Below are 24,798 nucleotides of genomic sequence, written 5' to 3' on the forward strand. Positions count from 1 at the left end.
CCAAAAAAACGACCATGTATAGTAAGGCATTTTTTTCTCCCTAAAAAACGACCATGTATAGTAAGGCGTTTTTTTTGCCCCTAAAAAAACGAGCATGTATAGTAAGGCGTTTTTTTTGCTCCTAAAAAAAACGACCATGTATAGTAAGGCATTTTTTTCTCCCCAAAAAAACGAGCATGTATAGTAAGGCATTTTTTTTCTCCCAAAAAAATGACCATGTATAGTAAGCCATTGTTTTTCTCCCAAAAAAACGACCATGTATAGTAAGGCATTTTTTTTTCCCCAAAAAAAAGACCATGTATAAAGCATTTTTTTTCTCCCAAAAAAAACGACCATGTATAGTAAGGCCTTTTTTTCTCCCTAAAAAACGACCATGTATAGTAAGGCGTTTTTTTTGCCCCTAAAAAAACGAGCATGTATAGTAAGGCGTTTTTTTTGCTCCTAAAAAAAACGACCATGTATAGTAAGGCATTTTTTTCTCCCCAAAAAAACGAGCATGTATAGTAAGGCATTTTTTTTCTCCCAAAAAAATGACCATGTATAGTAAGCCATTGTTTTTCTCCCAAAAAAACAACCATGTATAGTAAGGCATTTTTTTTTCCCAAAAAAAAAGACCATGTATAAGGCATTTTTTTTCTCCCAAAAAAAACGACCATGTATAGTAAGGCATTTTTTTCTCCCCAAAAAAACAACCATGCATAGTAAGGCATTTTTTTTAAATGACCATGTATAGTAAGGCATTTTTTTAAACGACCATGTATAGTAAGGCGTTTTTTTTTTGTTTTTTTTAAACGACCATGTATAGTAAGGCATTTTTTTTAAACGACCATGTATAGTAAGGCATTTTTTTTAAAAGACCATGTATAGTAAGGCATTATTTTTCTCTCCCAAAAAAAACGACCATGTATAGTAAGGCATTTTTTTCTCCCAAAAAAAAACGACCATGTATAGTAAGGCATTTTTTTTCTCCCAAAAAAACGACCATGTATAGTAAGGCATTTTTTTCTCTCCCAAAAAAACACCCATGTATAGTAAGGCATTTTTTTCTCCCTAAAAAACGACCATGTATAGTAAGGCGTTTTTTTTTTGTTTTTTTTAAACGACCATGTATAGTAAGGCATTTTTTTTTTTTTTTTTAAACAACCATGTATAGTAAGGCATGTTTTTTTTTTTTTTTTAAACGACCATGTATAGTAAGGCGGGTTTTTTTTTTTTAACGACTATGTATAGTAAGGCCTTTTTTTTTTTTAAACGACCATGTATAGTAAGGCGTTTTTTTTTGTTTTTTTTAAACGACCATGTATAGTAAGGCATTTTTTTTAAACGACCATGTATAGTAAGGCGTGTTTTTTTTTGTTTTTGTTTTTTTAAAGGACCATGTTTGGTAAGGCATTTTTTTTAAACGACCATGTATAGTAAGGCGTGTTTTTTTTTTTTTTTAAACAGCCATGTATAGTAAGGCTTCTCCGGGTACTCCGGTCTCCTCCCACATTCCAAAGACATGCATGGCAGGTTAATTGGGCGCTCCGAATTGTCCCTAGGTGTGCGTGTGAGTGTGGATGGTTGTTCGTCTCTGTGTGCCCTGCGATTGGTTGGCAACCAGTCCAGGGTGTCCCCCGCCTACTGCCCAGAGCCAGCTGAGATAGGCGCCAGCAGCCCCCGCGACCCTTGTGAGGAATAAGCGGTCAAGAAAATGGATGGATGGATGTATAGTAAGGCGTTTTTTTTTTTTTTAAACGACCATGTATAATAAGGCATTTTTTTTAAACGACCATGTATAGTAAGGCGTGTTTTTTTTTGTTTTTGTTTTTTTAAAGGACCATGTTTGGTAAGGCATTTTTTTTAAACGACCATGTATAGTAAGGCATCTTTTTTTTTTTTTTTAAACAGCCATGTATAGTAAGGCTTCTCCGGGTACTCCGGTCTCCTCCCACATTCCAAAGACATGCATGGCAGGTTAATTGGGCGCTCCGAATTGTCCCTAGGTGTGCGTGTGAGTGTGGATGGTTGTTCGTCTCTGTGTGCCCTGCGATTGGTTGGCAACCAGTCCAGGGTGTCCCCCGCCTACTGCCCAGAGCCAGCTGAGATAGGCGCCAGCAGCCCCCGCGACCCTTGTGAGGAATAAGCGGTCAAGAAAATGGATGGATGGATGTATAGTAAGGCGTGTTTTTTTTTGTTTTTGTTTTTTTAAACGACCATGTATAGTAAGGCATTTTTTTAAACGACCATGTATAGTAAGGCATTTTTTTAAACGACCATGTATAGTAAGGCATTTTTTTAAACGACCATGTATAGTAAGGCGTTTTTTTTTAAACGACCATGTATAGTAAGGCATCTTTTTTTTTTTTTAAACAACCATGTATAGTAAGGCGTGTTTTTTTTTTTTTTTAAACGACCATGTATATTCAGGCGTTTTTTTTTTTTAAAACGACCATGTATAGTAAGGCATCTTTTTTTTTTTTTTTTTTAAACAACCATGTATAGTAAGGCGTTTTTTTTTTTTAAACGACCATGTATAGTAAGGCGTTTTTTTTTTTTTTTTTTAAACTACCATGTATAGTAAGGCGTGGTTTTTTTTTTGGTTTTTTTTTAAAGGACCATGTTTAGTAAGGCATCTTTTTTTTTTTAAACAACCATGTACAGTAAGGCGTTTTTTTTTTTTTTTTTTTTTTAAACGACCATGTATAGTAAGGCATCTTTGTATTTTTTTAAACGACCATGTATAGTAAGGCTTTTTTTTTTTTTAACGACCATGTACAGTAAGGCGTTTTTTGTTTTGTTTTGTTTTTTGTTTAAACGACCATGTATAGTAAGGCATCTTTTTATTTTTTAAACGACCATGTATAGTAAGGCGTTTTTTTTTTAAACAACCATGTATAGTAAGGCGTTTTTTGTTTTTTTTTTGAACGACCATGTATAGTAAGGCATTTTTTTTAAACTACCATGTATAGTAAGGCGTGGTTTTGTTTTTTTTGTTTTTTTAAAGGACCATGTTTAGTAAGGCATCTTTTTATTTTTTAAACGACCATGTATAGTAAGGCGTTTTTTTGTTTTTTTTTGTTTGTTTTTTTTAAAACGACCATGTATAGTAAGGCGGGTTTTTTTTTGAACGACCATGTATAGTAAGGCATTTTTTTTAAACTACCATGTATAGTAAGGCGTGTTTTTTTTTTTTGTTTTTTTTTAAAGGACCATGTTTAGTAAGGCATCTTTTTATTTTTTAAACGACCATGTATAGTAAGGCGTTTTTTTTGTTTTTTTTTAAACGACCATGTGTAGTAAGGCGTTTTTTTTTTTTTTTTTTTTTTTTTTTTTTTTTTTTTAAACGACCATGTATAGTAAGGCGTTTTTTTTTTTTTTTTTAAACGACCATGTGTAGTAAGGCAGGTTTTTTTTTTAAACGACCATGTATAGTAAGGCATCTTTTTTTTTTTTTTTAAACAACCATGTATAGTTAGGCGTGTTTTTTTTTTTTAAACGACCATGTATAGTAAGGCGTTTTTTTTTTTTTTAACGACCATGTACAGTAAGGCATTTTTTTTAAACAACCATGTAAGGCGTTTTCTTTTCTTTTTTTTTAAACGACCATGTGTAGTAAGGCATTTTTTTAAAACTACCATGTATAGTAAGGCATGTTTTTTTTTTTTTTTTTTTTTTAAAGGACCATGTTTAGTAAGACATCTTTTTTTTTTTTAAACAAGCATGTACAGTAAGGCGTTTTTTTTTTTTTTTTTTTTTTTTAAACGACCATGTATAGTAAGGCATCTTTTTATTTTTTTAAACGACCATGTATAGTAAGGCTTTTTTTTTTTTTTACGACCATGTACAGTAAGGCGTTTTTTGTTTTGTTTTGTTTTTTGTTTAAACGACCATGTATAGTAAGGCATCTTTTTATTTTTTAAACGACCATGTATAGTAAGGCGTTTTTTTTTTTTTTAAACGACCATGTATAGTAAGGCGTTTTTTTTTTTTTTAAACGACCATGTATAGTAAGGCGTTTTTTTTCTCCCAAAAAAACGACCATGTATAGTAAGGCTTTTTTTTTTTCTCCCAAAAAAACGACCATGTATACTAAGGCATTTTTTTCTCCCGAAAAAACGACCATGTATAGTAATGCATTTTTTTTCTCCCAAAAAAACGACCATGTATAGTAAGGCATTTTTTTCTCCCTAAAAAACGACCATGTATAGTAAGGCGTTTTTTTTGCCCCTAAAAAAACGAGCATGTATAGTAAGGCGTTTTTTTTGCTCCTAAAAAAAACGACCATGTAGAGTAAGGCATTTTCTTCTCCCCAAAAAAACGAGCATGTATAGCAAGGCATTTTTTTTCTCCCAAAAAAATGACCATGTATAGTAAGCCATTGTTTTTCTCCCAAAAAAACGACCATGTATAGTAAGGCATTTTTTTTTCCCAAAAAAAAAGACCATGTATAAGGCATTTTTTTTCTCCCCAAAAAAACGACCATGTATAGTAAGGCATTTTTTTCTCCCCCAAAAAACGACCATGTATAGTAAGGCATTTTTTTTAAATGACCATGTATAGTAAGGCATTTTTTTTAAACGACCATGTATAGTAAGGCATTTTTTTAAACGACCATGTATAGTAAGGCGTTTTTTTGGTTTTTTTTTTAAACGACCATGTATAGTAAGGCGTTTTTTTTTTTTTAAACGACCATGTATAATAAGGCATTTTTTTTTAAACGACCATGTATAGTAAGGCGTGTTTTTTTTTGTTTTTGTTTTTTTAAAGGACCATGTATAGTAAGGCATTTTTTTTAAACGACCATGTATAGTAAGGCGTTTTTTTTTTTTTAAACGACCATGTATAATAAGGCTTTTTTTTTTAAACGACCATGTATAGTAAGGCATCTTTTTTTTTTTTTTTAAACAACCATGTATAGTAAAGCGTGTTTCTTTTTTTTTTTTAAACGACCATGTATAGTAAGGCGTTTTTTTTTTTTTTTAAACGACTATGTATAGTAAGGCCTTTTTTTTTTTTTAAACGACCATGTATAGTAAGGCGTTTTTTTTTGTTTTTTTTAAACGACCATGTATAGTAAGGCATTTTTTTTCTCCCAAAAAAACGACCATGTATAGTAAGGCTTTTTTTTTTTTCTCCCAAAAAAACGACCATGTATAGTAAGGCATTTTTTTTCTCCCAAAAAAACGACCATGTATAGTAAGGCATTTTTTTCTCTCCCAAAAAAACACCCATGTATAGTAAGGCTTTTTTTTTTCCTAAAAAAACGACCATGTATAGTAAGGCATTTTTTTTCTCCCCAAAAAACGACCATGTATAGTAAGGCATTTTTTTTTTCTCCCAAAAAAACGACCATGTATACTAAGGCATTTTTTTCTCCCAAAAAAACGACCATGTATAGTAAGGCATTTTTTTCTCCCTAAAAAACGACCATGTATAGTAAGGCGTTTTTTTTGCCCCTAAAAAAACGAGCATGTATAGTAAGGCGTTTTTTTCTCTCCCAAAAAAACGACCATGTATAGTAAGGCATTTTTTTCTCCCAAAAAAAAAACGATCATGTATAGTAAGGCATTTTTTTTTATCCCCCCCAAAAAAAGACCATGTATAGTAAGGCATTTTTTTCTCCCAAAAAAACGACCATGTATAGTAAGGCATTTTTTTTCTCCCCCCCAAAAAAAGACCATGTATAGTAAGGCATTTTTTTCTCCCAAAAAAAAACGACCATGTATAGTAAGGCATTTTTTTTCTCCCAAAAAAACGACCATGTATAGTAAGGCATTTTATTTCTCCCAAAAAAACGACCATGTATAGTAAGGCATTTTTTTCTCCCAAAAAAACGACCATGTATAGTAAGGCATTTTATTTCTCCCAAAAAAACGACCATGTATAGTAAGGCATTTTTTTCTCCCAAAAAAACGACCATGTAGAGTAAGGCATTTTTATTAAGGCATTTTCTTCTCCCCAAAAAAAAAGACCATGTATAGTAAGGCATTTTTTTTCTCTCCCAAAAAAACGACCATGTATAGTAAGGCATTTTTTTTCTCCCAAAAAAACGACCATGTATAGAAAGGCATTTTTTTCTCCCAAAAAAACGACCATGTATAGTAAGGCACTTTTTTTTTCTCCCAAAAAAACGACCATGTATCGTAAGGCTTTTTTTTTCTCACCCCCCAAAAAAACGACGATGTATAGTAAGGCTTTTTTTTTTCTCTCCCAAAAAAACCGACCATGTATAGTAAGGCATTTTTTTTCTCCCAAAAAAACGACCATGTAAAGTAAGGCATTTTTTTTCTCCCTCAAAAAACGACCATGTATAGTAAGGCATTTTTTTCTCCCAAAAAAACCGACCATGTATAGTAAGTCATTTTTTTCTCCCAAAAAAACGACCATGTATAGTAAGGCATTTTTTTTCTCCCCAAAAAAATGACCATGTTTAGTAAGGCATTTTTTCTCCCAAAAAAATGACCATGTATAGTAAGGCATTTTTTGCTCCCAAAAAAAAAGACCATGTATAGTAAGGCATTTTTTTTCCTCCCAAAAAACCGACCATGTATAGTAAGGCATATTTTTTCTCCCAAAAAAACGACCATGTATAGTAAGGCATTTTTTTCTCCCAAAAAAATGACCATGTATAGTAAGGCATTTTTTTTCCTCCCCAAAAAACACCCATGTATAGTAAGGTATTTTTTTCTCCCAAAAAAATGACCATGTATAGTAAGGCATTTTTTTTCTCCCAAAAAACGACCATGTATAATAAGGCTTTTTTTTTTTCCCAAAAAAACGACCATGTATAGTAAGGCATTTTTTTTCTCCCAAAAAAACACCCATGTATAGGAAGGCATTTTTTTTCGCCCAAAAAAACGACCATGTATAGTAAGGCATTTTTTTTTCTCCCAAAAAAAAAACCATGCCATGTAAGGCATTTTTCCCCCCCAAAAAAACGACCATGTATAGTAAGGCTTTTTTTTTTTTCCCACAAAAACGACCATGTGTAGTAAGGCATTTTTTTTTCTCCCAAAAAAACGACCATGTATAGTAAGGCTTTTTTTTTTCCCCAAAAAAACGACCATGTATAGTAAGGCATTTTTTACTCCCAGAAAAACGACCATGTATATATAGTAAGGCATTTTTTTTCCTCCCAAAAAAACACCCATGTATAGTAAGGCATTTTTTTTCTCCCAAAAAAACGACCATGTATAGTAAGGCATCCCCCCCCCTCAAAAAACCCCCCACCATGTATAGTAAGGTATTTTTTTTCTCTCCCAAAAAAAACGACCATGTATAGTAAGGCATTTTTTTTCTCCCCAAAAAACGACCATGTTTTGTAACGCATTTCCCCCCCCCCCCAAAAAACGACCATGTATAGTAAGGCATTTTTTTTTCTCCCAAAAGAAAATGACCATGTATAGTAAGGCATTTTTTTTCTCCCAAAAAAACAACCATGTATAGTAAGGCATTATTTTTCTCTCCCAAAAAAAACGACCATGTATAGTAAGGCATTTTTTTCTCCCAAAAAAAACGACCATGTAAAGTAAGGCATTTCTTTTCTCCCAAAAAAACGACCATGTATAGTCAGGCATTTTTTTCTCTCCGAAAAAAAGACCATGTATAGTCAGGCATTTTTTTCTCCCAAAAAAACGACCATGTATAGTAAGGCATTTTTTTTTTCTCCCAAAAAAACGACCATGTATAGTAAGGCATTATTTTTCTCTCCCAAAAAAAACGACCATGTATAGTAAGGCATTTTTTTCTCCCAAAAAAAACGACCATGTATAGTAAGGCATTTTTTTCTCCCAAAAAAACGACCATGTATAGTAAGGCATTTTTTTCTCTCCCAAAAAAACACCCATGTATAGTAAGGCATTTTTTTCTCCCAAAAAAACGACCATGTATAGTAAGGCATTTTTTTCTCCCAAAAAAACGACCATGTATAGTAAGGCATTTTTTTTCTCCCAAAAAAACGACCATGTATAGTAAGGCATTTTTTTCTCTCCCAAAAAAACACCCATGAATAGTAAGGCATTTTTTTCTCCCAAAAAAACGACCATGTATAGTAAGGCATTTTTTTTCTCCCAAAAAAACGACCATGTATAGTAAGGCATTTTTTTTCTCCCAAAAAAACGACCATGTATAGTAAGGCTTTTTTTTTTCTCCTAAAAAAACGACCATGTATAGTAAGGCATTTTTTTTCTCCCAAAAAAACGACCATGTATAGTAAGGCATTTTTTTTCTCCCAAAAAAACGACCATGTATAGTAAGGCATTTTTTTCTCCCAAAAAAACGACCATGTATAGAAAGGCATTTTTTTTCCCAAAAAAAAAGACCATGTATAAGGCATTTTTTTTCTCCCCAAAAAAACGACCATGTATAGTAAGGCATTTTTTTCTCCCCCAAAAAACGACCATGTATAGTAAGGCATTTTTTTTAAACGACCATGTATAGTAAGGCATTTTTTTAAACGACCATGTATAGTAAGGCGTTTTTTTTTGTTTTTTTTTACACGACCATGTATAGTAAGGCGTTTTTTTTTTTTAAACGACCATGTATAATAAGGCATTTTTTTTTAAACGACCATGTATAGTAAGGCATTTTTTTCTCCCAAAAAAACGACCATGTATAGAAAGGCATTTTTTTTTCCCAAAAAAAAAGACCATGTATAAGGCATTTTTTTTCTCCCCAAAAAAACGACCATGTATAGTAAGGCATTTTTTTCTCCCCCAAAAAACGACCATGTATAGTAAGGCATTTTTTTTAAATGACCATGTTTAGTAAGGCATTTCTTTTAAACGACCATGTATAGTAAGGCATTTTTTTTAAACGACCATGTATAGTAAGGCATTTTTTTTAAACGACCATGTATAGTAAGGCATTTTTTTAAACGACCATGTATAGTAAGGCGGGTTTTTTTTGTTTTTTTTAAAACGACCATGTATAGTAAGGCGTTTTTTTTTTTTTTTAAACGACCATGTATAATAAGGCTTTTTTTTTTAAACGACCATGTATAGTAAGGCATCTTTTTTTTTTTTTTTAAACAACCATGTATAGTAAGGCATGTTTTTTTGTTTTTTTTAAACGACCATGTATAGTAAGGCGTTTTTTTTTTTTTTAAACGACTATGTATAGTAAGGCCTTTTTTTTTTTTTAAACGACCATGTATAGTAAGGCGTTTTTTTTTTTTTAAACGACCATGTATAGTCAGGCGTTTTTTTTTTTAAACGACCATGTATAGTAAGGCATTATTTTTCTCTCCCAAAATAAACAACCATGTATAGTAAGGCATTTTTTTCTCCCAAAAAAAACGACCATGTATAGTAAGGCATTTTTTTCTCCCAAAAAAACGACCATGTATAGTAAGGCATTTTTTTCTCTCCCAAAAAAACACCCATGTATAGTAAGGCATTTTTTTCTCCCAAAAAAACGACCATGTATAGTAAGGCATTTTTTTCTCCCAAAAAAACGACCATGTATAGTAAGGCATTTTTTTTCTCCCAAAAAAACGACCATGTATAGTAAGGCATTTTTTTCTCTCCCAAAAAAACACCCATGAATAGTAAGGCATTTTTTTCTCCCAAAAAAACGACCATGTATAGTAAGGCATTTTTTTTTCTCCCAAAAAAACGACCATGTATAGTAAGGCATTTTTTTTCTCCCAAAAAAACGACCATGTATAGTAAGGCTTTTTTTTCTCCTAAAAAAACGACCATGTATAGTAAGGCATTTTTTTTCTCCCAAAAAAACGACCATGTATAGCAAGGCATTTTTTTTCTCCCAAAAAAACGACCATGTATAGTAAGGCTTTTTTTTTTTCTCCCCAAAAAAACAACCATGTATACTAAGGCATTTTTTTCTCCCTAAAAAACGACCATGTATAGTAATGCATTTTTTTTCTCCCAAAAAAACGACCATGTATAGTAAGGCATTTTTTTCTCCCTAAAAAACGACCATGTATAGTAAGGCGTTTTTTTTGCCCCTAAAAAAACGAGCATGTATAGTAAGGCGTTTTTTTGCTCCTAAAAAAAACGACCATGTAGAGTAAGGCATTTTTTTCTCCCAAAAAAACGACCATGTATAGTAAGGCATTTTTTTTCTCCCCCCCAAAAAAAGACCATGTATAGTAAGGCATTTTTTTCTCCCAAAAAAAACGACCATGTATAGTAAGGCATTTTTTTCTCTCCGAAAAAAAGACCATGTATAGTCAGGCATTTTTTTCTCCCAAAAAAAACGACCATGTATAGTAAGGCATTTTTTTTTTCTCCCAAAAAAACGACCATGTATAGTAAGGCATTATTTTTCTCTCCCAAAAAAAACGACCATGTATAGTAAGGCATTTTTTTCTCCCAAAAAAAACGACCATGTATAGTAAGGCATTTTTTTCTCCCAAAAAAACGACCATGTATAGTAAGGCATTTTTTTCTCTCCCAAAAAAACACCCATGTATAGTAAGGCATTTTTTTCTCCCAAAAAAACGACCATGTATAGTAAGGCATTTTTTTCTCCCAAAAAAACGACCATGTATAGTAAGGCATTTTTTTTCTCCCAAAAAAACGACCATGTATAGTAAGGCATTTTTTTCTCTCCCAAAAAAACACCCATGAATAGTAAGGCATTTTTTTCTCCCAAAAAAACGACCATGTATAGTAAGGCATTTTTTTTCTCCCAAAAAAACGACCATGTATAGTAAGGCATTTTTTTTCTCCCAAAAAAACGACCATGTATAGTAAGGCTTTTTTTTTTCTCCTAAAAAAACGACCATGTATAGTAAGGCATTTTTTTTCTCCCAAAAAAACGACCATGTATAGTAAGGCATTTTTTTTCTCCCAAAAAAAAACGACCATGTATAGTAAGGCATTTTTTTCTCCCAAAAAAACGACCATGTATAGAAAGGCATTTTTTTTCCCAAAAAAAAAGACCATGTATAAGGCATTTTTTTTCTCCCCAAAAAAACGACCATGTATAGTAAGGCATTTTTTTCTCCCCCAAAAAACGACCATGTATAGTAAGGCATTTTTTTTAAACGACCATGTATAGTAAGGCATTTTTTTAAACGACCATGTATAGTAAGGCGTTTTTTTTTGTTTTTTTTTACACGACCATGTATAGTAAGGCGTTTTTTTTTTTTAAACGACCATGTATAATAAGGCATTTTTTTTTAAACGACCATGTATAGTAAGGCATTTTTTTCTCCCAAAAAAACGACCATGTATAGAAAGGCATTTTTTTTTCCCAAAAAAAAAGACCATGTATAAGGCATTTTTTTTCTCCCCAAAAAAACGACCATGTATAGTAAGGCATTTTTTTCTCCCCCAAAAAACGACCATGTATAGTAAGGCATTTTTTTTAAATGACCATGTTTAGTAAGGCATTTCTTTTAAACGACCATGTATAGTAAGGCATTTTTTTTAAACGACCATGTATAGTAAGGCATTTTTTTTAAACGACCATGTATAGTAAGGCATTTTTTAAACGACCATGTATAGTAAGGCGGGTTTTTTTTGTTTTTTTTAAAACGACCATGTATAGTAAGGCGTTTTTTTTTTTTTTTAAACGACCATGTATAATAAGGCTTTTTTTTTTAAACGACCATGTATAGTAAGGCATCTTTTTTTTTTTTTTTAAACAACCATGTATAGTAAGGCATGTTTTTTTTTTTTTTTTAAACGACCATGTATAGTAAGGCGTTTTTTTTTTTTTTAAACGACTATGTATAGTAAGGCCTTTTTTTTTTTTTAAACGACCATGTATAGTAAGGCGTTTTTTTTTTTTTAAACGACCATGTATAGTCAGGCGTTTTTTTTTTTAAACGACCATGTATAGTAAGGCATTATTTTTCTCTCCCAAAATAAACAACCATGTATAGTAAGGCATTTTTTTCTCCCAAAAAAAACGACCATGTATAGTAAGGCATTTTTTTCTCCCAAAAAAACGACCATGTATAGTAAGGCATTTTTTTCTCTCCCAAAAAAACACCCATGTATAGTAAGGCATTTTTTTCTCCCAAAAAAACGACCATGTATAGTAAGGCATTTTTTTCTCCCAAAAAAACGACCATGTATAGTAAGGCATTTTTTTTCTCCCAAAAAAACGACCATGTATAGTAAGGCATTTTTTTCTCTCCCAAAAAAACACCCATGAATAGTAAGGCATTTTTTTCTCCCAAAAAAACGACCATGTATAGTAAGGCATTTTTTTTTCTCCCAAAAAAACGACCATGTATAGTAAGGCATTTTTTTTCTCCCAAAAAAACGACCATGTATAGTAAGGCTTTTTTTTCTCCTAAAAAAACGACCATGTATAGTAAGGCATTTTTTTTCTCCCAAAAAAACGACCATGTATAGCAAGGCATTTTTTTTCTCCCAAAAAAACGACCATGTATAGTAAGGCTTTTTTTTTTTCTCCCCAAAAAAACAACCATGTATACTAAGGCATTTTTTTCTCCCTAAAAAACGACCATGTATAGTAATGCATTTTTTTTCTCCCAAAAAAACGACCATGTATAGTAAGGCATTTTTTTCTCCCTAAAAAACGACCATGTATAGTAAGGCGTTTTTTTTGCCCCTAAAAAAACGAGCATGTATAGTAAGGCGTTTTTTTGCTCCTAAAAAAAAACGACCATGTAGAGTAAGGCATTTTTTTCTCCCCAAAAAAACGAGCATGTATAGTAAGGCATTTTTTTTCTCCCAAAAAAATGACCATGTATAGTAAGCCATTGTTTTTCTCCCAAAAAAACGACCATGTATAGTAAGGCTTTTTTTTTTTCTCCCCAAAAAAACAACCATGTATACTAAGGCATTTTTTTCTCCCTAAAAAACGACCATGTATAGTAATGCATTTTTTTTCTCCCAAAAAAACGACCATGTATAGTAAGGCATTTTTTTCTCCCTAAAAAACGACCATGTATAGTAAGGCGTTTTTTTCTCCCAAAAAAACGACCATGTATAGTAAGGCATTTTTTTTCTCCCAAAAAAACGACCATGTATAGTAAGGCTTTTTTTTCTCCTAAAAAAACGACCATGTATAGTAAGGCATTTTTTTTCTCCCAAAAAAACGACCATGTATAGCAAGGCATTTTTTTTCTCCCAAAAAAACGACCATGTATAGTAAGGCTTTTTTTTTTTCTCCCCAAAAAAACAACCATGTATACTAAGGCATTTTTTTCTCCCTAAAAAACGACCATGTATAGTAATGCATTTTTTTTCTCCCAAAAAAACGACCATGTATAGTAAGGCATTTTTTTCTCCCTAAAAAACGACCATGTATAGTAAGGCGTTTTTTTTGCCCCTAAAAAAACGAGCATGTATAGTAAGGCGTTTTTTTGCTCCTAAAAAAAACGACCATGTAGAGTAAGGCATTTTTTTCTCCCAAAAAAACGACCATGTATAGTAAGGCATTTTTTTTCTCCCCCCCAAAAAAAGACCATGTATAGTAAGGCATTTTTTTCTCCCAAAAAAACCGACCATGTATAGTAAGGCATTTTTTTCTCTCCGAAAAAAAGACCATGTATAGTCAGGCATTTTTTTCTCCCAAAAAAACGACCATGTATAGTAAGGCATTTTTTTTTTCTCCCAAAAAAACGACCATGTATAGTAAGGCATTATTTTTCTCTCCCAAAAAAAACGACCATGTATAGTAAGGCATTTTTTTCTCCCAAAAAAAACGACCATGTATAGTAAGGCATTTTTTTCTCCCAAAAAAACGACCATGTATAGTAAGGCATTTTTTTCTCTCCCAAAAAAACACCCATGTATAGTAAGGCATTTTTTTCTCCCAAAAAAACGACCATGTATAGTAAGGCATTTTTTTCTCCCAAAAAAACGACCATGTATAGTAAGGCATTTTTTTTCTCCCAAAAAAACGACCATGTATAGTAAGGCATTTTTTTCTCTCCCAAAAAAACACCCATGAATAGTAAGGCATTTTTTTCTCCCAAAAAAACGACCATGTATAGTAAGGCATTTTTTTTCTCCCAAAAAAACGACCATGTATAGTAAGGCATTTTTTTTCTCCCAAAAAAACGACCATGTATAGTAAGGCTTTTTTTTTTCTCCTAAAAAAACGACCATGTATAGTAAGGCATTTTTTTTCTCCCAAAAAAACGACCATGTATAGTAAGGCATTTTTTTTCTCCCAAAAAAACGACCATGTATAGTAAGGCATTTTTTTCTCCCAAAAAAACGACCATGTATAGAAAGGCATTTTTTTTCCCAAAAAAAAGACCATGTATAAGGCATTTTTTTTCTCCCCAAAAAAACGACCATGTATAGTAAGGCATTTTTTTCTCCCCCAAAAAACGACCATGTATAGTAAGGCATTTTTTTTAAACGACCATGTATAGTAAGGCATTTTTTTAAACGACCATGTATAGTAAGGCGTTTTTTTTTGTTTTTTTTTACACGACCATGTATAGTAAGGCGTTTTTTTTTTTTAAACGACCATGTATAATAAGGCATTTTTTTTTAAACGACCATGTATAGTAAGGCATTTTTTTCTCCCAAAAAAACGACCATGTATAGAAAGGCATTTTTTTTCCCAAAAAAAAAAGACCATGTATAAGGCATTTTTTTTCTCCCCAAAAAAACGACCATGTATAGTAAGGCATTTTTTTCTCCCCCAAAAAACGACCATGTATAGTAAGGCATTTTTTTTAAATGACCATGTTTAGTAAGGCATTTCTTTTAAACGACCATGTATAGTAAGGCATTTTTTTTAAACGACCATGTATAGTAAGGCATTTTTTTTAAACGACCATGTATAGTAAGGCATTTTTTTAAACGACCATGTATAGTAAGGCGGTTTTTTTTTGTTTTTTTTAAAACGACCATGTATAGTAAGGCGTTTTTTTTTTTTTTTAAACGACCATGTATAATAAGGCTTTTTTTTTTAAACGACCATGTATAGTAAGGCATCTTTTTTTTTTTTTTTAAACAACCATGTATAGTAAGGCATGTTTTTTTTTTTTTTTTAAACGACCATGTATAGTAAGGCGTTTTTTTTTTTTTTAAACGACTATGTATAGTAAGGCCTTTTTTTTTTTTTAAACGACCATGTATAGTAAGGCGTTTTTTTTTTTTTAAACGACCATGTATAGTCAGGCGTTTTTTTTTTTAAACGACCATGTATAGTAAGGCATTATTTTTCTCTCCCAAAATAAACAACCATGTATAGTAAGGCATTTTTTTCTCCCAAAAAAAACGACCATGTATAGTAAGGCATTTTTTTCTCCCAAAAAAACGACCATGTATAGTAAGGCATTTTTTTCTCTCCCAAAAAAACACCCATGTATAGTAAGGCATTTTTTTCTCCCAAAAAAACGACCATGTATAGTAAGGCATTTTTTTCTCCCAAAAAAACGACCATGTATAGTAAGGCATTTTTTTTCTCCCAAAAAAACGACCATGTATAGTAAGGCATTTTTTTCTCTCCCAAAAAAACACCCATGAATAGTAAGGCATTTTTTTCTCCCAAAAAAACGACCATGTATAGTAAGGCATTTTTTTTTCTCCCAAAAAAACGACCATGTATAGTAAGGCATTTTTTTTCTCCCAAAAAAACGACCATGTATAGTAAGGCTTTTTTTTCTCCTAAAAAAACGACCATGTATAGTAAGGCATTTTTTTTCTCCCAAAAAAACGACCATGTATAGCAAGGCATTTTTTTTCTCCCAAAAAAACGACCATGTATAGTAAGGCTTTTTTTTTTTCTCCCCAAAAAAACAACCATGTATACTAAGGCATTTTTTTCTCCCTAAAAAACGACCATGTATAGTAATGCATTTTTTTTCTCCCAAAAAAACGACCATGTATAGTAAGGCATTTTTTTCTCCCTAAAAAACGACCATGTATAGTAAGGCGTTTTTTTTGCCCCTAAAAAAACGAGCATGTATAGTAAGGCGTTTTTTTGCTCCTAAAAAAAACGACCATGTAGAGTAAGGCATTTTTTTCTCCCCAAAAAAACGAGCATGTATAGTAAGGCATTTTTTTTCTCCCAAAAAAATGACCATGTATAGTAAGCCATTGTTTTTCTCCCCAAAAAACGACCATGTATAGTAAGGCATTTTTTTTTCCCCCAAAAAAAGACCATGTATAAGTCATTTTTTTTCTCCCCAAAAAAACGACCATGTATAGTAAGGCATTTTTTTCTCCCCCAAAAAACGACCATGTATAGTAAGGCATTTTTTTTAAATGACCATGTATAGTAAGGCATTTTTTTTAAACGACCATGTATAGTAAGGCATTTTTTTAAACGACCATGTATAGTAAGGCGTTTTTTTTGGGGGGTTTTTTAAACGACCATGTATAGTAAGGCGTTTTTTTTTGTTTTTGTTTTTTTAAAGGACCATGTTTAGTAAGGCATTTTTTTTAAACGACCATGTATAGTAAGGCATTTTTTTTTAAACGACCATGTATAGTAAGGCATTTTTTTTAAACGACCATGTATAGTAAGGCATTTTTTTAAACGACCATGTATAGTAAGGCGTTTTTTTTTGTTTTTTTTAAACGACCATGTATAGTAAGGCGTTTTTTTTTTTTTTTAAACGACCATGTATAATAAGGCTTTTTTTTTTAAACGACCATGTATAGTAAGGCATCTTTTTTTTTTTTTTTTAAACAACCATGTATAGTAAGGCGTGTTTCTTTTTTTTTTTTTAACGACCATGTATAGTAAGGCGTTTTTTGTTTTTTTTTAAACGACTATGTATAGTAAGGCCTTTTTTTTTTTTAAACGACCATGTATAGTAAGGCGTTTTTTTTTGTTTTTTTTTAAACGACCATGTATAGTCAGGCGTTTTTTTTTTTAAACGACCATGTATAGTAAGGCATTTTTTTCTCCCAAAAAAAACGACCATGTATAGTAAGGCATTTTTTTCTCTCCCAAAAAAACACCCATGTATAGTAAGGCATTGTTTTCTCCCAAAAAAACGACCATGTATAGTAAGGCATTTTTTTCTCCCAAAAAAACGACCATGTATAGTAAGGCATTTTTTTTCTCCCCAAAAAATGACCATGTATAGTAAGGCTTTTTTTTTCTCCTAAAAAAACGACCATGTATAGTAAGGCATTTTTTTTCTCCCCAAAAAATGACCATGTATAGTAAGGCATTTTTTTTCTCCCAAAAAAACGACCATGTATAGTAAGGCTTTTTTTTTTTTCTCCCAAAAAAACGACCATGTATACTAAGGCATTTTTTTCTCCCAAAAAAACGACCATGTATAGTAAGGCATTTTTTTCTCCCTAAAAAACGACCATGTATAGTAAGGCGTTTTTTTTGCCCCTAAAAAAACGAGCATGTATAGTAAGGCGTTTTTTTTGCTCCTAAAAAAAACGACCATGTATAGTAAGGCATTTATTTCTCCCCCAAAAAACGAGCATGTATAGTAAGGCATTTTTTTTCTCCCAAAAAAATGACCATGTATAGTAAGCCATTGTTTTTCTCCCAAAAAAACGACCATGTATAGTAAGGCATTTTTTTTTCCCAAAAAAAAAACCATGTATAAGGCATTTTTTTTCTCCCAAAAAAAACGACCATGTATAGTAAGGCATTTTTTTCTCCCCAAAAAAACGACCATGTATAGTAAGGCATTTTTTTTAAATGACCATGTATAGTAAGGCATTTTTTTAAACGACCATGTATAGTAAGGCGTTTTTTTTTGTTTTTTTTTAAACGACCATGTATAGTAAGGCGTTTTTTTTTTTTTAAACGACCATATATAATAAGGCATTTTTTTTAAACGACCATGTATAGTAAGGCGTGTTTTTTTTTTTTTGTTTTTTTTTAAAGGACCATGTTTAGTAAGGCATTTTTTTTAAACGACTATGTATAGTAAGGCATCTTTTTTTTTTTTTTTAAACAACCATGTATAGTAAGGCGTGTTTTTTTTTTGTTTTTGTTTTTTTAAAGGACCATGTTTAGTAAGGCATTTTTTTTAAACGACCATGTATAGTAAGGCATTTTTTTAAACGACCATGTATAGTAAGGCATTTTTTTAAACGACCATGTATAGTAAGGCATTTTTTTAAACGACCATGAATAGTAAGGCGTTTTTTTTTAAACGACCATGTATAATAAGGCTTTTTTTTTTAAACGACCATGTATAATAAGGCTTTTTTTTTTAAACGACCATGTATAGTAAGGCATCTTTTTTTTTTTTTTAAACAACCATGTATAGTAAGGCGTGTTTTTTTTTTTTTTTTTTAAACGACCATGTATAGTAAGGCGTTTTTTTTTTTTTTTAAACGACTATGTATAGTAAGGCCTTTTTTTTTTTAAACGACCATGTATAGTAAGGCGTTTTTTTTTTTTTTTTTTAAACGACCATGTATATTCAGGCGTTTTTTTTTTTTTAAAACGACCATGTATAGTAAGGCATCTTTTTTTTTTTTTTTTTTAAACAACCATGTATAGTAAGGCGTGTTTTTTTGTTTTTTTTTGTTTTTAAAGGACCATGTATGGTAAGGCATCTTTGTATTTTTTTAAACAACCATGTATAGTAAGGCTTTTTTTTTTTTTAACGACCATGTACAGTAAGGCGTTTTTTGTTTTGTTTTGTTTTTTGTTTAAACGACCATGTATAGTAAGGCATCTTTTTATTTTTTAAACGACCATGTATAGTAAGGCGTTTTTTTTTTTTAAACAACCATGTATAGTAAGGCGTTTTTTTTTGTTTTTTTTTGAATGACCATGTATAGTAAGGCATTTTTTTAAAACTACCATGTATAGTAAGGCGTGGTTTTGTTTTTTTTGTTTTTTTAAAGGACCATGTTTAGTAAGGCATCTTTTTATTTTTTAAACGACCATATATAGTAAGGCGTTGTTTTTTTTTTTGTTTGTTTGTTTTTTTAAAACGACCATGTATAGTAAGGCGGGTTTTTTTTTGAACGACCATGTATAGTAAGGCATTTTTTTAAAACTACCATGTATAGTAAGGCGTGGTTTTTTTTGTTGTTTTTTTTTAAAGGACCATGTTTAGTAAGGCATCTTTTTATTTTTTAAACGACCATGTATAGTAAGGCGTTTTTTTTTTTTTTTTTTAACGACCATGTGTAGTAAGGCGTTTTTTTTTTTTTTTTAAACGACCATGTGTAGTAAGGCAGGTTTTTTTTTTAAACGACCATGTATAGTAAGGCGTTTTTTTTTTTTTTTTAACGACCATGTACAGTAAGGCATTTTTTTTTAAACGACCATGTATAGTAAGGCATCTTTTTTTTTTTTTTTTAAACAACCATGTATAGTTAGGCGTTTTGTTTTTTTTTAACGACCATGTACAGTAAGGCATTTTTTTTAAACAACCATGTATAGTAAGGCGTTTTCTTTTTTTTTTTTAAACGACCATGTGTAGTAAGGCATTTTTTTAAAACTACCATGTATAGTAAGGCGTGTTTTTTTTTTTGTTTTTTTTTTTAAAGGACCATGTTTAGTAAGACATCTTTTTTTTTTTTAAACAACCATGTACAGTAAGGCGTTTTTTTTTTTTGTTTTTTTTTTTTTTTTAAACGACCATGTATAGTAAGGCATCTTTGTATTTTTTTAAACGACCATGTATAGTAAGGCTTTTTTTTTTTTAACGACCATGTACAGTAAGGCGTTTTTTGTTTTGTTTTGTTTTTTGTTTAAACGACCATGTATAGTAAGGCATCTTTTTATTTTTTAAACGACCATGTATAGTAAGGCGTTTTTTTTTTTTAAACAACCATGTATAGTAAGGCGTTTTTTTTTGTTTTTTTTTGAACGACCATGTATAGTAAGGCATTTTTTTTAAACTACCATGTATAGTAAGGCGTGGTTTTGTTTTTTTTGTTTTTTTAAAGGACCATGTTTAGTAAGGCATCTTTTTATTTTTTAAACGACCATGTATAGTAAGGCGTTTTTTTTTTGTTTTTTTTTTGTTTTTTTAAAACGACCATGTATAGTAAGGCGGTTTTTTTTTTGAACGACCATGTATAGTAAGGCATTTTTTTAAAACTACCATGTATAGTAAGGCGTGGTTTTTTTTGTTGTTTTTTTTTTAAAGGACCATGTTTAGTAAGGCATCTTTTTATTTTTTAAACGACCATGTATAGTAAGGCGTTTTTTTTTTTTTTTTAACGACCATGTACAGTAAGGCATTTTTTTTTAAACGACCATGTATAGTAAGGCATCTTTTTTTTTTTTTTTTTTTAAACAACCATGTATAGTTAGGCGTGTTTTTTTTTTTAAACGACCATGTATAGTAAGGCGTTTTTTTTTTTTTTTAACGACCATGTACAGTAAGGCATTTTTTTTAAACAACCATGTATAGTAAGGCGTTTTCTTTTTTTTTTTTTAAACGACCATGTGTAGTAAGGCATTTTTTTAAAACTACCATGTATAGTAAGGCGTGTTTTTTTTTTTTTTTTTTTTTTTAAAGGACCATGTTTAGTAAGACATCTTTTTTTTTTTTTAAACAACCATGTACAGTAAGGCGTTTTTTTTTTTAAACGACCATGTATAGTAAGGCATCTTTTTATTTTTTTAAACGACCATGTATAGTAAGGCTTTTTTTTTTTTTTAACGACCATGTACAGTAAGGCGTTTTTTGTTTTGTTTTGTTTTTTGTTTAAACGACCATGTATAGTAAGGCATCTTTTTATTTTTTAAACGACCATGTATAGTAAGGCGTTTTTTTTTTTTTTTTAAACGACCATGTATAGTAAGGCGTTTTTTTTTTTTTTTAAACGACCATGTATAGTAAGGCGTTTTTTTTCTCCCCAAAAAACGACCATGTATAGTAAGGCTTTTTTTTTTTCTCCCAAAAAAACGACCATGTATACTAAGGCATTTTTTTCTCCCGAAAAAACGACCATGTATAGTAATGCATTTTTTTTCTCCCAAAAAAACGACCATGTATAGTAAGGCATTTTTTTCTCCCTAAAAAACGACCATGTATAGTAAGGCGTTTTTTTTGCCCCTAGAAAAAAGAGCATGTATAGTAAGGCGTTTTTTTTGCTCCTAAAAAAACGACCATGTAGAGTAAGGCATTTTTTTCTCCCCAAAAAAACGAGCATGTATAGTAAGGCATTTTTTTTCTCCCAAAAAAATGACCATGTATAGTAAGCCATTGTTTTTCTCCCAAAAAAACGACCATGTATAGTAAGGCATTTTTTTTTCCCCAAAAAAAAGACCATGTATAAGGCATTTTTTTTCTCCCCAAAAAAACGACCATGTATAGTAAGGCATTTTTTTCTCCCCCAAAAAACGACCATGTATAGTAAGGCATTTTTTTTAAATGACCATGTATAGTAAGGCATTTTTTTAAACGACCATGTATAGTAAGGCATTTTTTTAAACGACCATGTATAGTAAGGTGTTTTTTTTTTTTTTTTTTTTAAACGACCATGTATAGTAAGGCGTTTTTTGTTTTTTTTTAAACGACCATGTATAATAAGGCTTTTTTTTTTAAACGACCATGTATAGTAAGGCATCTTTTTTTTTTTTTTTTAAACAACCATGTATAGTAAGGCATGTTTTTTTGTTTTTTTTAAACGACCATGTATAGTAAGGCGTTTTTTTTTTTTTTAAACGACTATGTATAGTAAGGCCTTTTTTTTTTTTAAACGACCATGTATAGTCAGGCGTTTTTTTTTTTAAACGACCATGTATAGTAAGGCATTATTTTTTTCTCCCAAAAAAAACGACCATGTATAGTAAGGCATTTTTTTTCTCCCAAAAAAACGACCATGTATAGTAAGGCATTTTTTTCTCTCCCAAAAAAACACCCATGTATAGTAAGGCATTTTTTTCTCCCAAAAAAACGACCATGTATAGTAAGGCATTTTTTTCTCTCCCAAAAAAACACCCATGTATAGTAAGGCATTTTTTTCTCCCAAAAAAACGACCATGTATAGTAAGGCATTTTTGTCTCCCAAAAAAACGACCATGTATAGTAAGGCATTTTTTTCTCCCAAAAAAACGACCATGTATAGTAAGGCATTTTTTTCTCCCAAAAAAACGACCATGTATAGTAAGGCATTTTTTTTCTCCCAAAAAAACGACCATGTATAGTAAGGCATTTTTTTTCTCCCAAAAAAACGACCATGTATAGTAAGGCTTTTTTTTTCTCCTAAAAAAACGACCATGTATAGTAAGGCATTTTTTTTCTCCCAAAAAAACGACCATGTATAGCAAGGCATTTTTTTTCTCCCAAAAAAACGACCATGTATAGTAAGGCTTTTTTTTTTTCTCCCAAAAAAAACGACCATGTATACTAAGGCATTTTTTTCTCCCTAAAAAACGACCATGTATAGTAATGCATTTTTTTTCTCCCAAAAAAACGACCATGTATAGTAAGGCATTTTTTTCTCCCTAAAAAACGACCATGTATAGTAAGGCGTTTTTTTTGCCCCTAAAAAAACGAGCATGTATAGTAAGGCGTTTTTTTGCTCCTAAAAAAAACGACCATGCATAGTAAGGCGTGTTTTTTTTTGTTTTTGTTTTTTTAAAGGACCATGTTTAGTAAGGCATTTTTTTAAACGACCATGTATAGTAAGGCGGGTTTTTTTTGTTTTTTTTAAACGACCATGTATAGTAAGGCGTTTTTTTTTTTTTTAAACGACCATGTATAATAAGGCTTTTTTTTTTAAACGACCATGTATAGTAAGGCATCTTTTTTTTTTTTTTTTAAACAACCATGTATAGTAAGGCATGTTTTTTTTTTTTTTTTAAACGACCATGTATAGTAAGGCCTTTTTTTTTTTTAAACGACCATGTATAGTAAGGCGTTTTTTTTTTTTTAAACGACCATGTATAGTCAGGCGTTTTTTTTTTTAAACGACCATGTATAGTAAGGCCTTTTTTTTTTTTAAACGACCATGTATAGTAAGGCGTTTTTTTTTTTTTAAACGACCATGTATAGTCAGGCGTTTTTTTTTTTAAACGACCATGTATAGTAAGGCATTTTTTTCTCCCAAAAAAAACGACCATGTATAGTAAGGCATTTTTTTTCTCCCAAAAAAACGACCATGTATAGTAAGGCATTTTTTTCTCTCCCAAAAAAACACCCATGTATAGTAAGGCATTTTTTTCTCCCAAAAAAACGACCATGTATAGTAAGGCATTTTTTTCTCTCCCAAAAAAACACCCATGTATAGTAAGGCATTTTTTTCTCCCAAAAAAACGACCATGTATAGTAAGGCATTTTTTTCTCCCAAAAAAACGACCATGTATAGTAAGGCATTTTTTTTCTCCCAAAAAAACGACCATGTATAGTAAGGCATTTTTTTCTCTCCCAAAAAAACACCCATGAATAGTAAGGCATTTTTTTCTCCCAAAAAAACGACCATGTATAGTAAGGCATTTTTTTTCTCCCAAAAAAACGACCATGTATAGTAAGGCATTTTTTTTCTCCCAAAAAAATGACCATGTATAGTAAGGCTTTTTTTTTCTCCTAAAAAAACGACCATGTATAGTAAGGCATTTTTTTTCTCCCAAAAAAACGACCATGTATAGCAAGGCATTTTTTTTCTCCCAAAAAAACGACCATGTATAGTAAGGCCTTTTTTTTTTTCTCCCAAAAAAAACGACCATGTATACTAAGGCATTTTTTTCTCCCTAAAAAACGACCATGTATAGTAATGCATTTTTTTTCTCCCAAAAAAACGACCATGTATAGTAAGGCATTTTTTTCTCCCTAAAAAACGACCATGTATAGTAAGGCGTTTTTTTTGCCCCTAAAAAAACGAGCATGTATAGTAAGGCGTTTTTTTGCTCCTAAAAAAAACGACCATGTAGAGTAAGGCATTTTTTTCTCCCCAAAAAAACGAGCATGTATAGTAAGGCATTTTTTTTCTCCCAAAAAAATGACCATGTATAGTAAGCCATTGTTTTTCTCCCAAAAAAACGACCATGTATAGTAAGGCATTTTTTTTTCCCCAAAAAAAAGACCATGTATAAGTCATTTTTTTTCTCCCCAAAAAAACGACCATGTATAGTAAGGCATTTTTTTCTCCCCCAAAAAACGACCTTGTATAGTAAGGCATTTTTTTTAAATGACCATGTATAGTAAGGCATTTTTTTTAAACGACCATGTATAGTAAGGCATTTTTTTAAACGACCATGTATAGTAAGGCGTTTTTTTGGGGTTTTTTTTTAAACGACCATGTATAGTAAGGCGTTTTTTTTTGTTTTTGTTTTTTTAAAGGACCATGTTTAGTAAGGCATTTTTTTTAAACGACCATGTATAGTAAGGCATTTTTTTTTAAACGACCATGTATAGTAAGGCATTTTTTTTAAACGACCATGTATAGTAAGGCATTTTTTTAAACGACCATGTATAGTAAGGCGTTTTTTTTTGTTTTTTTTAAACGACCATGTATAGTAAGGCGTTTTTTTTTTTTTTTAAACGACCATGTATAATAAGGCTTTTTTTTTTAAACGACCATGTATAGTAAGGCATCTTTTTTTTTTTTTTTAAACAACCATGTATAGTAAGGCGTGTTTCTTTTTTTTTTTTAAACGACCATGTATAGTAAGGCGTTTTTTTTTTTTTTTTAAACGACTATGTCTAGTAAGGCCTTTTTTTTTTTAAACGACCATGTATAGTAAGGCGTATCTTTTTTTTTTTTTTAAACGACCATGTATAGTAAGGCATTTTTTTAAACGACCATGTATAGTAAGGCGTTTTTTTTGGTTTTTTTTTTAAACGACCATGTATAGTAAGGCGTTTTTTTTTGTTTTTGTTTTTTTAAAGGACCATGTTTAGTAAGGCATTTTTTTTTAAACGACCATGTATAGTAAGGCATTTTTTTTTAAACGACCATGTATAGTAAGGCATTTTTTTAAAACGACCATGTATAGTAAGGCATTTTTTTA

Source organism: Festucalex cinctus, chromosome 21 (genome assembly GCF_051991245.1).
Source record: "Festucalex cinctus isolate MCC-2025b chromosome 21, RoL_Fcin_1.0, whole genome shotgun sequence".
In the NCBI taxonomy this organism is placed as follows: Eukaryota; Metazoa; Chordata; class Actinopteri; order Syngnathiformes; family Syngnathidae; genus Festucalex; species Festucalex cinctus.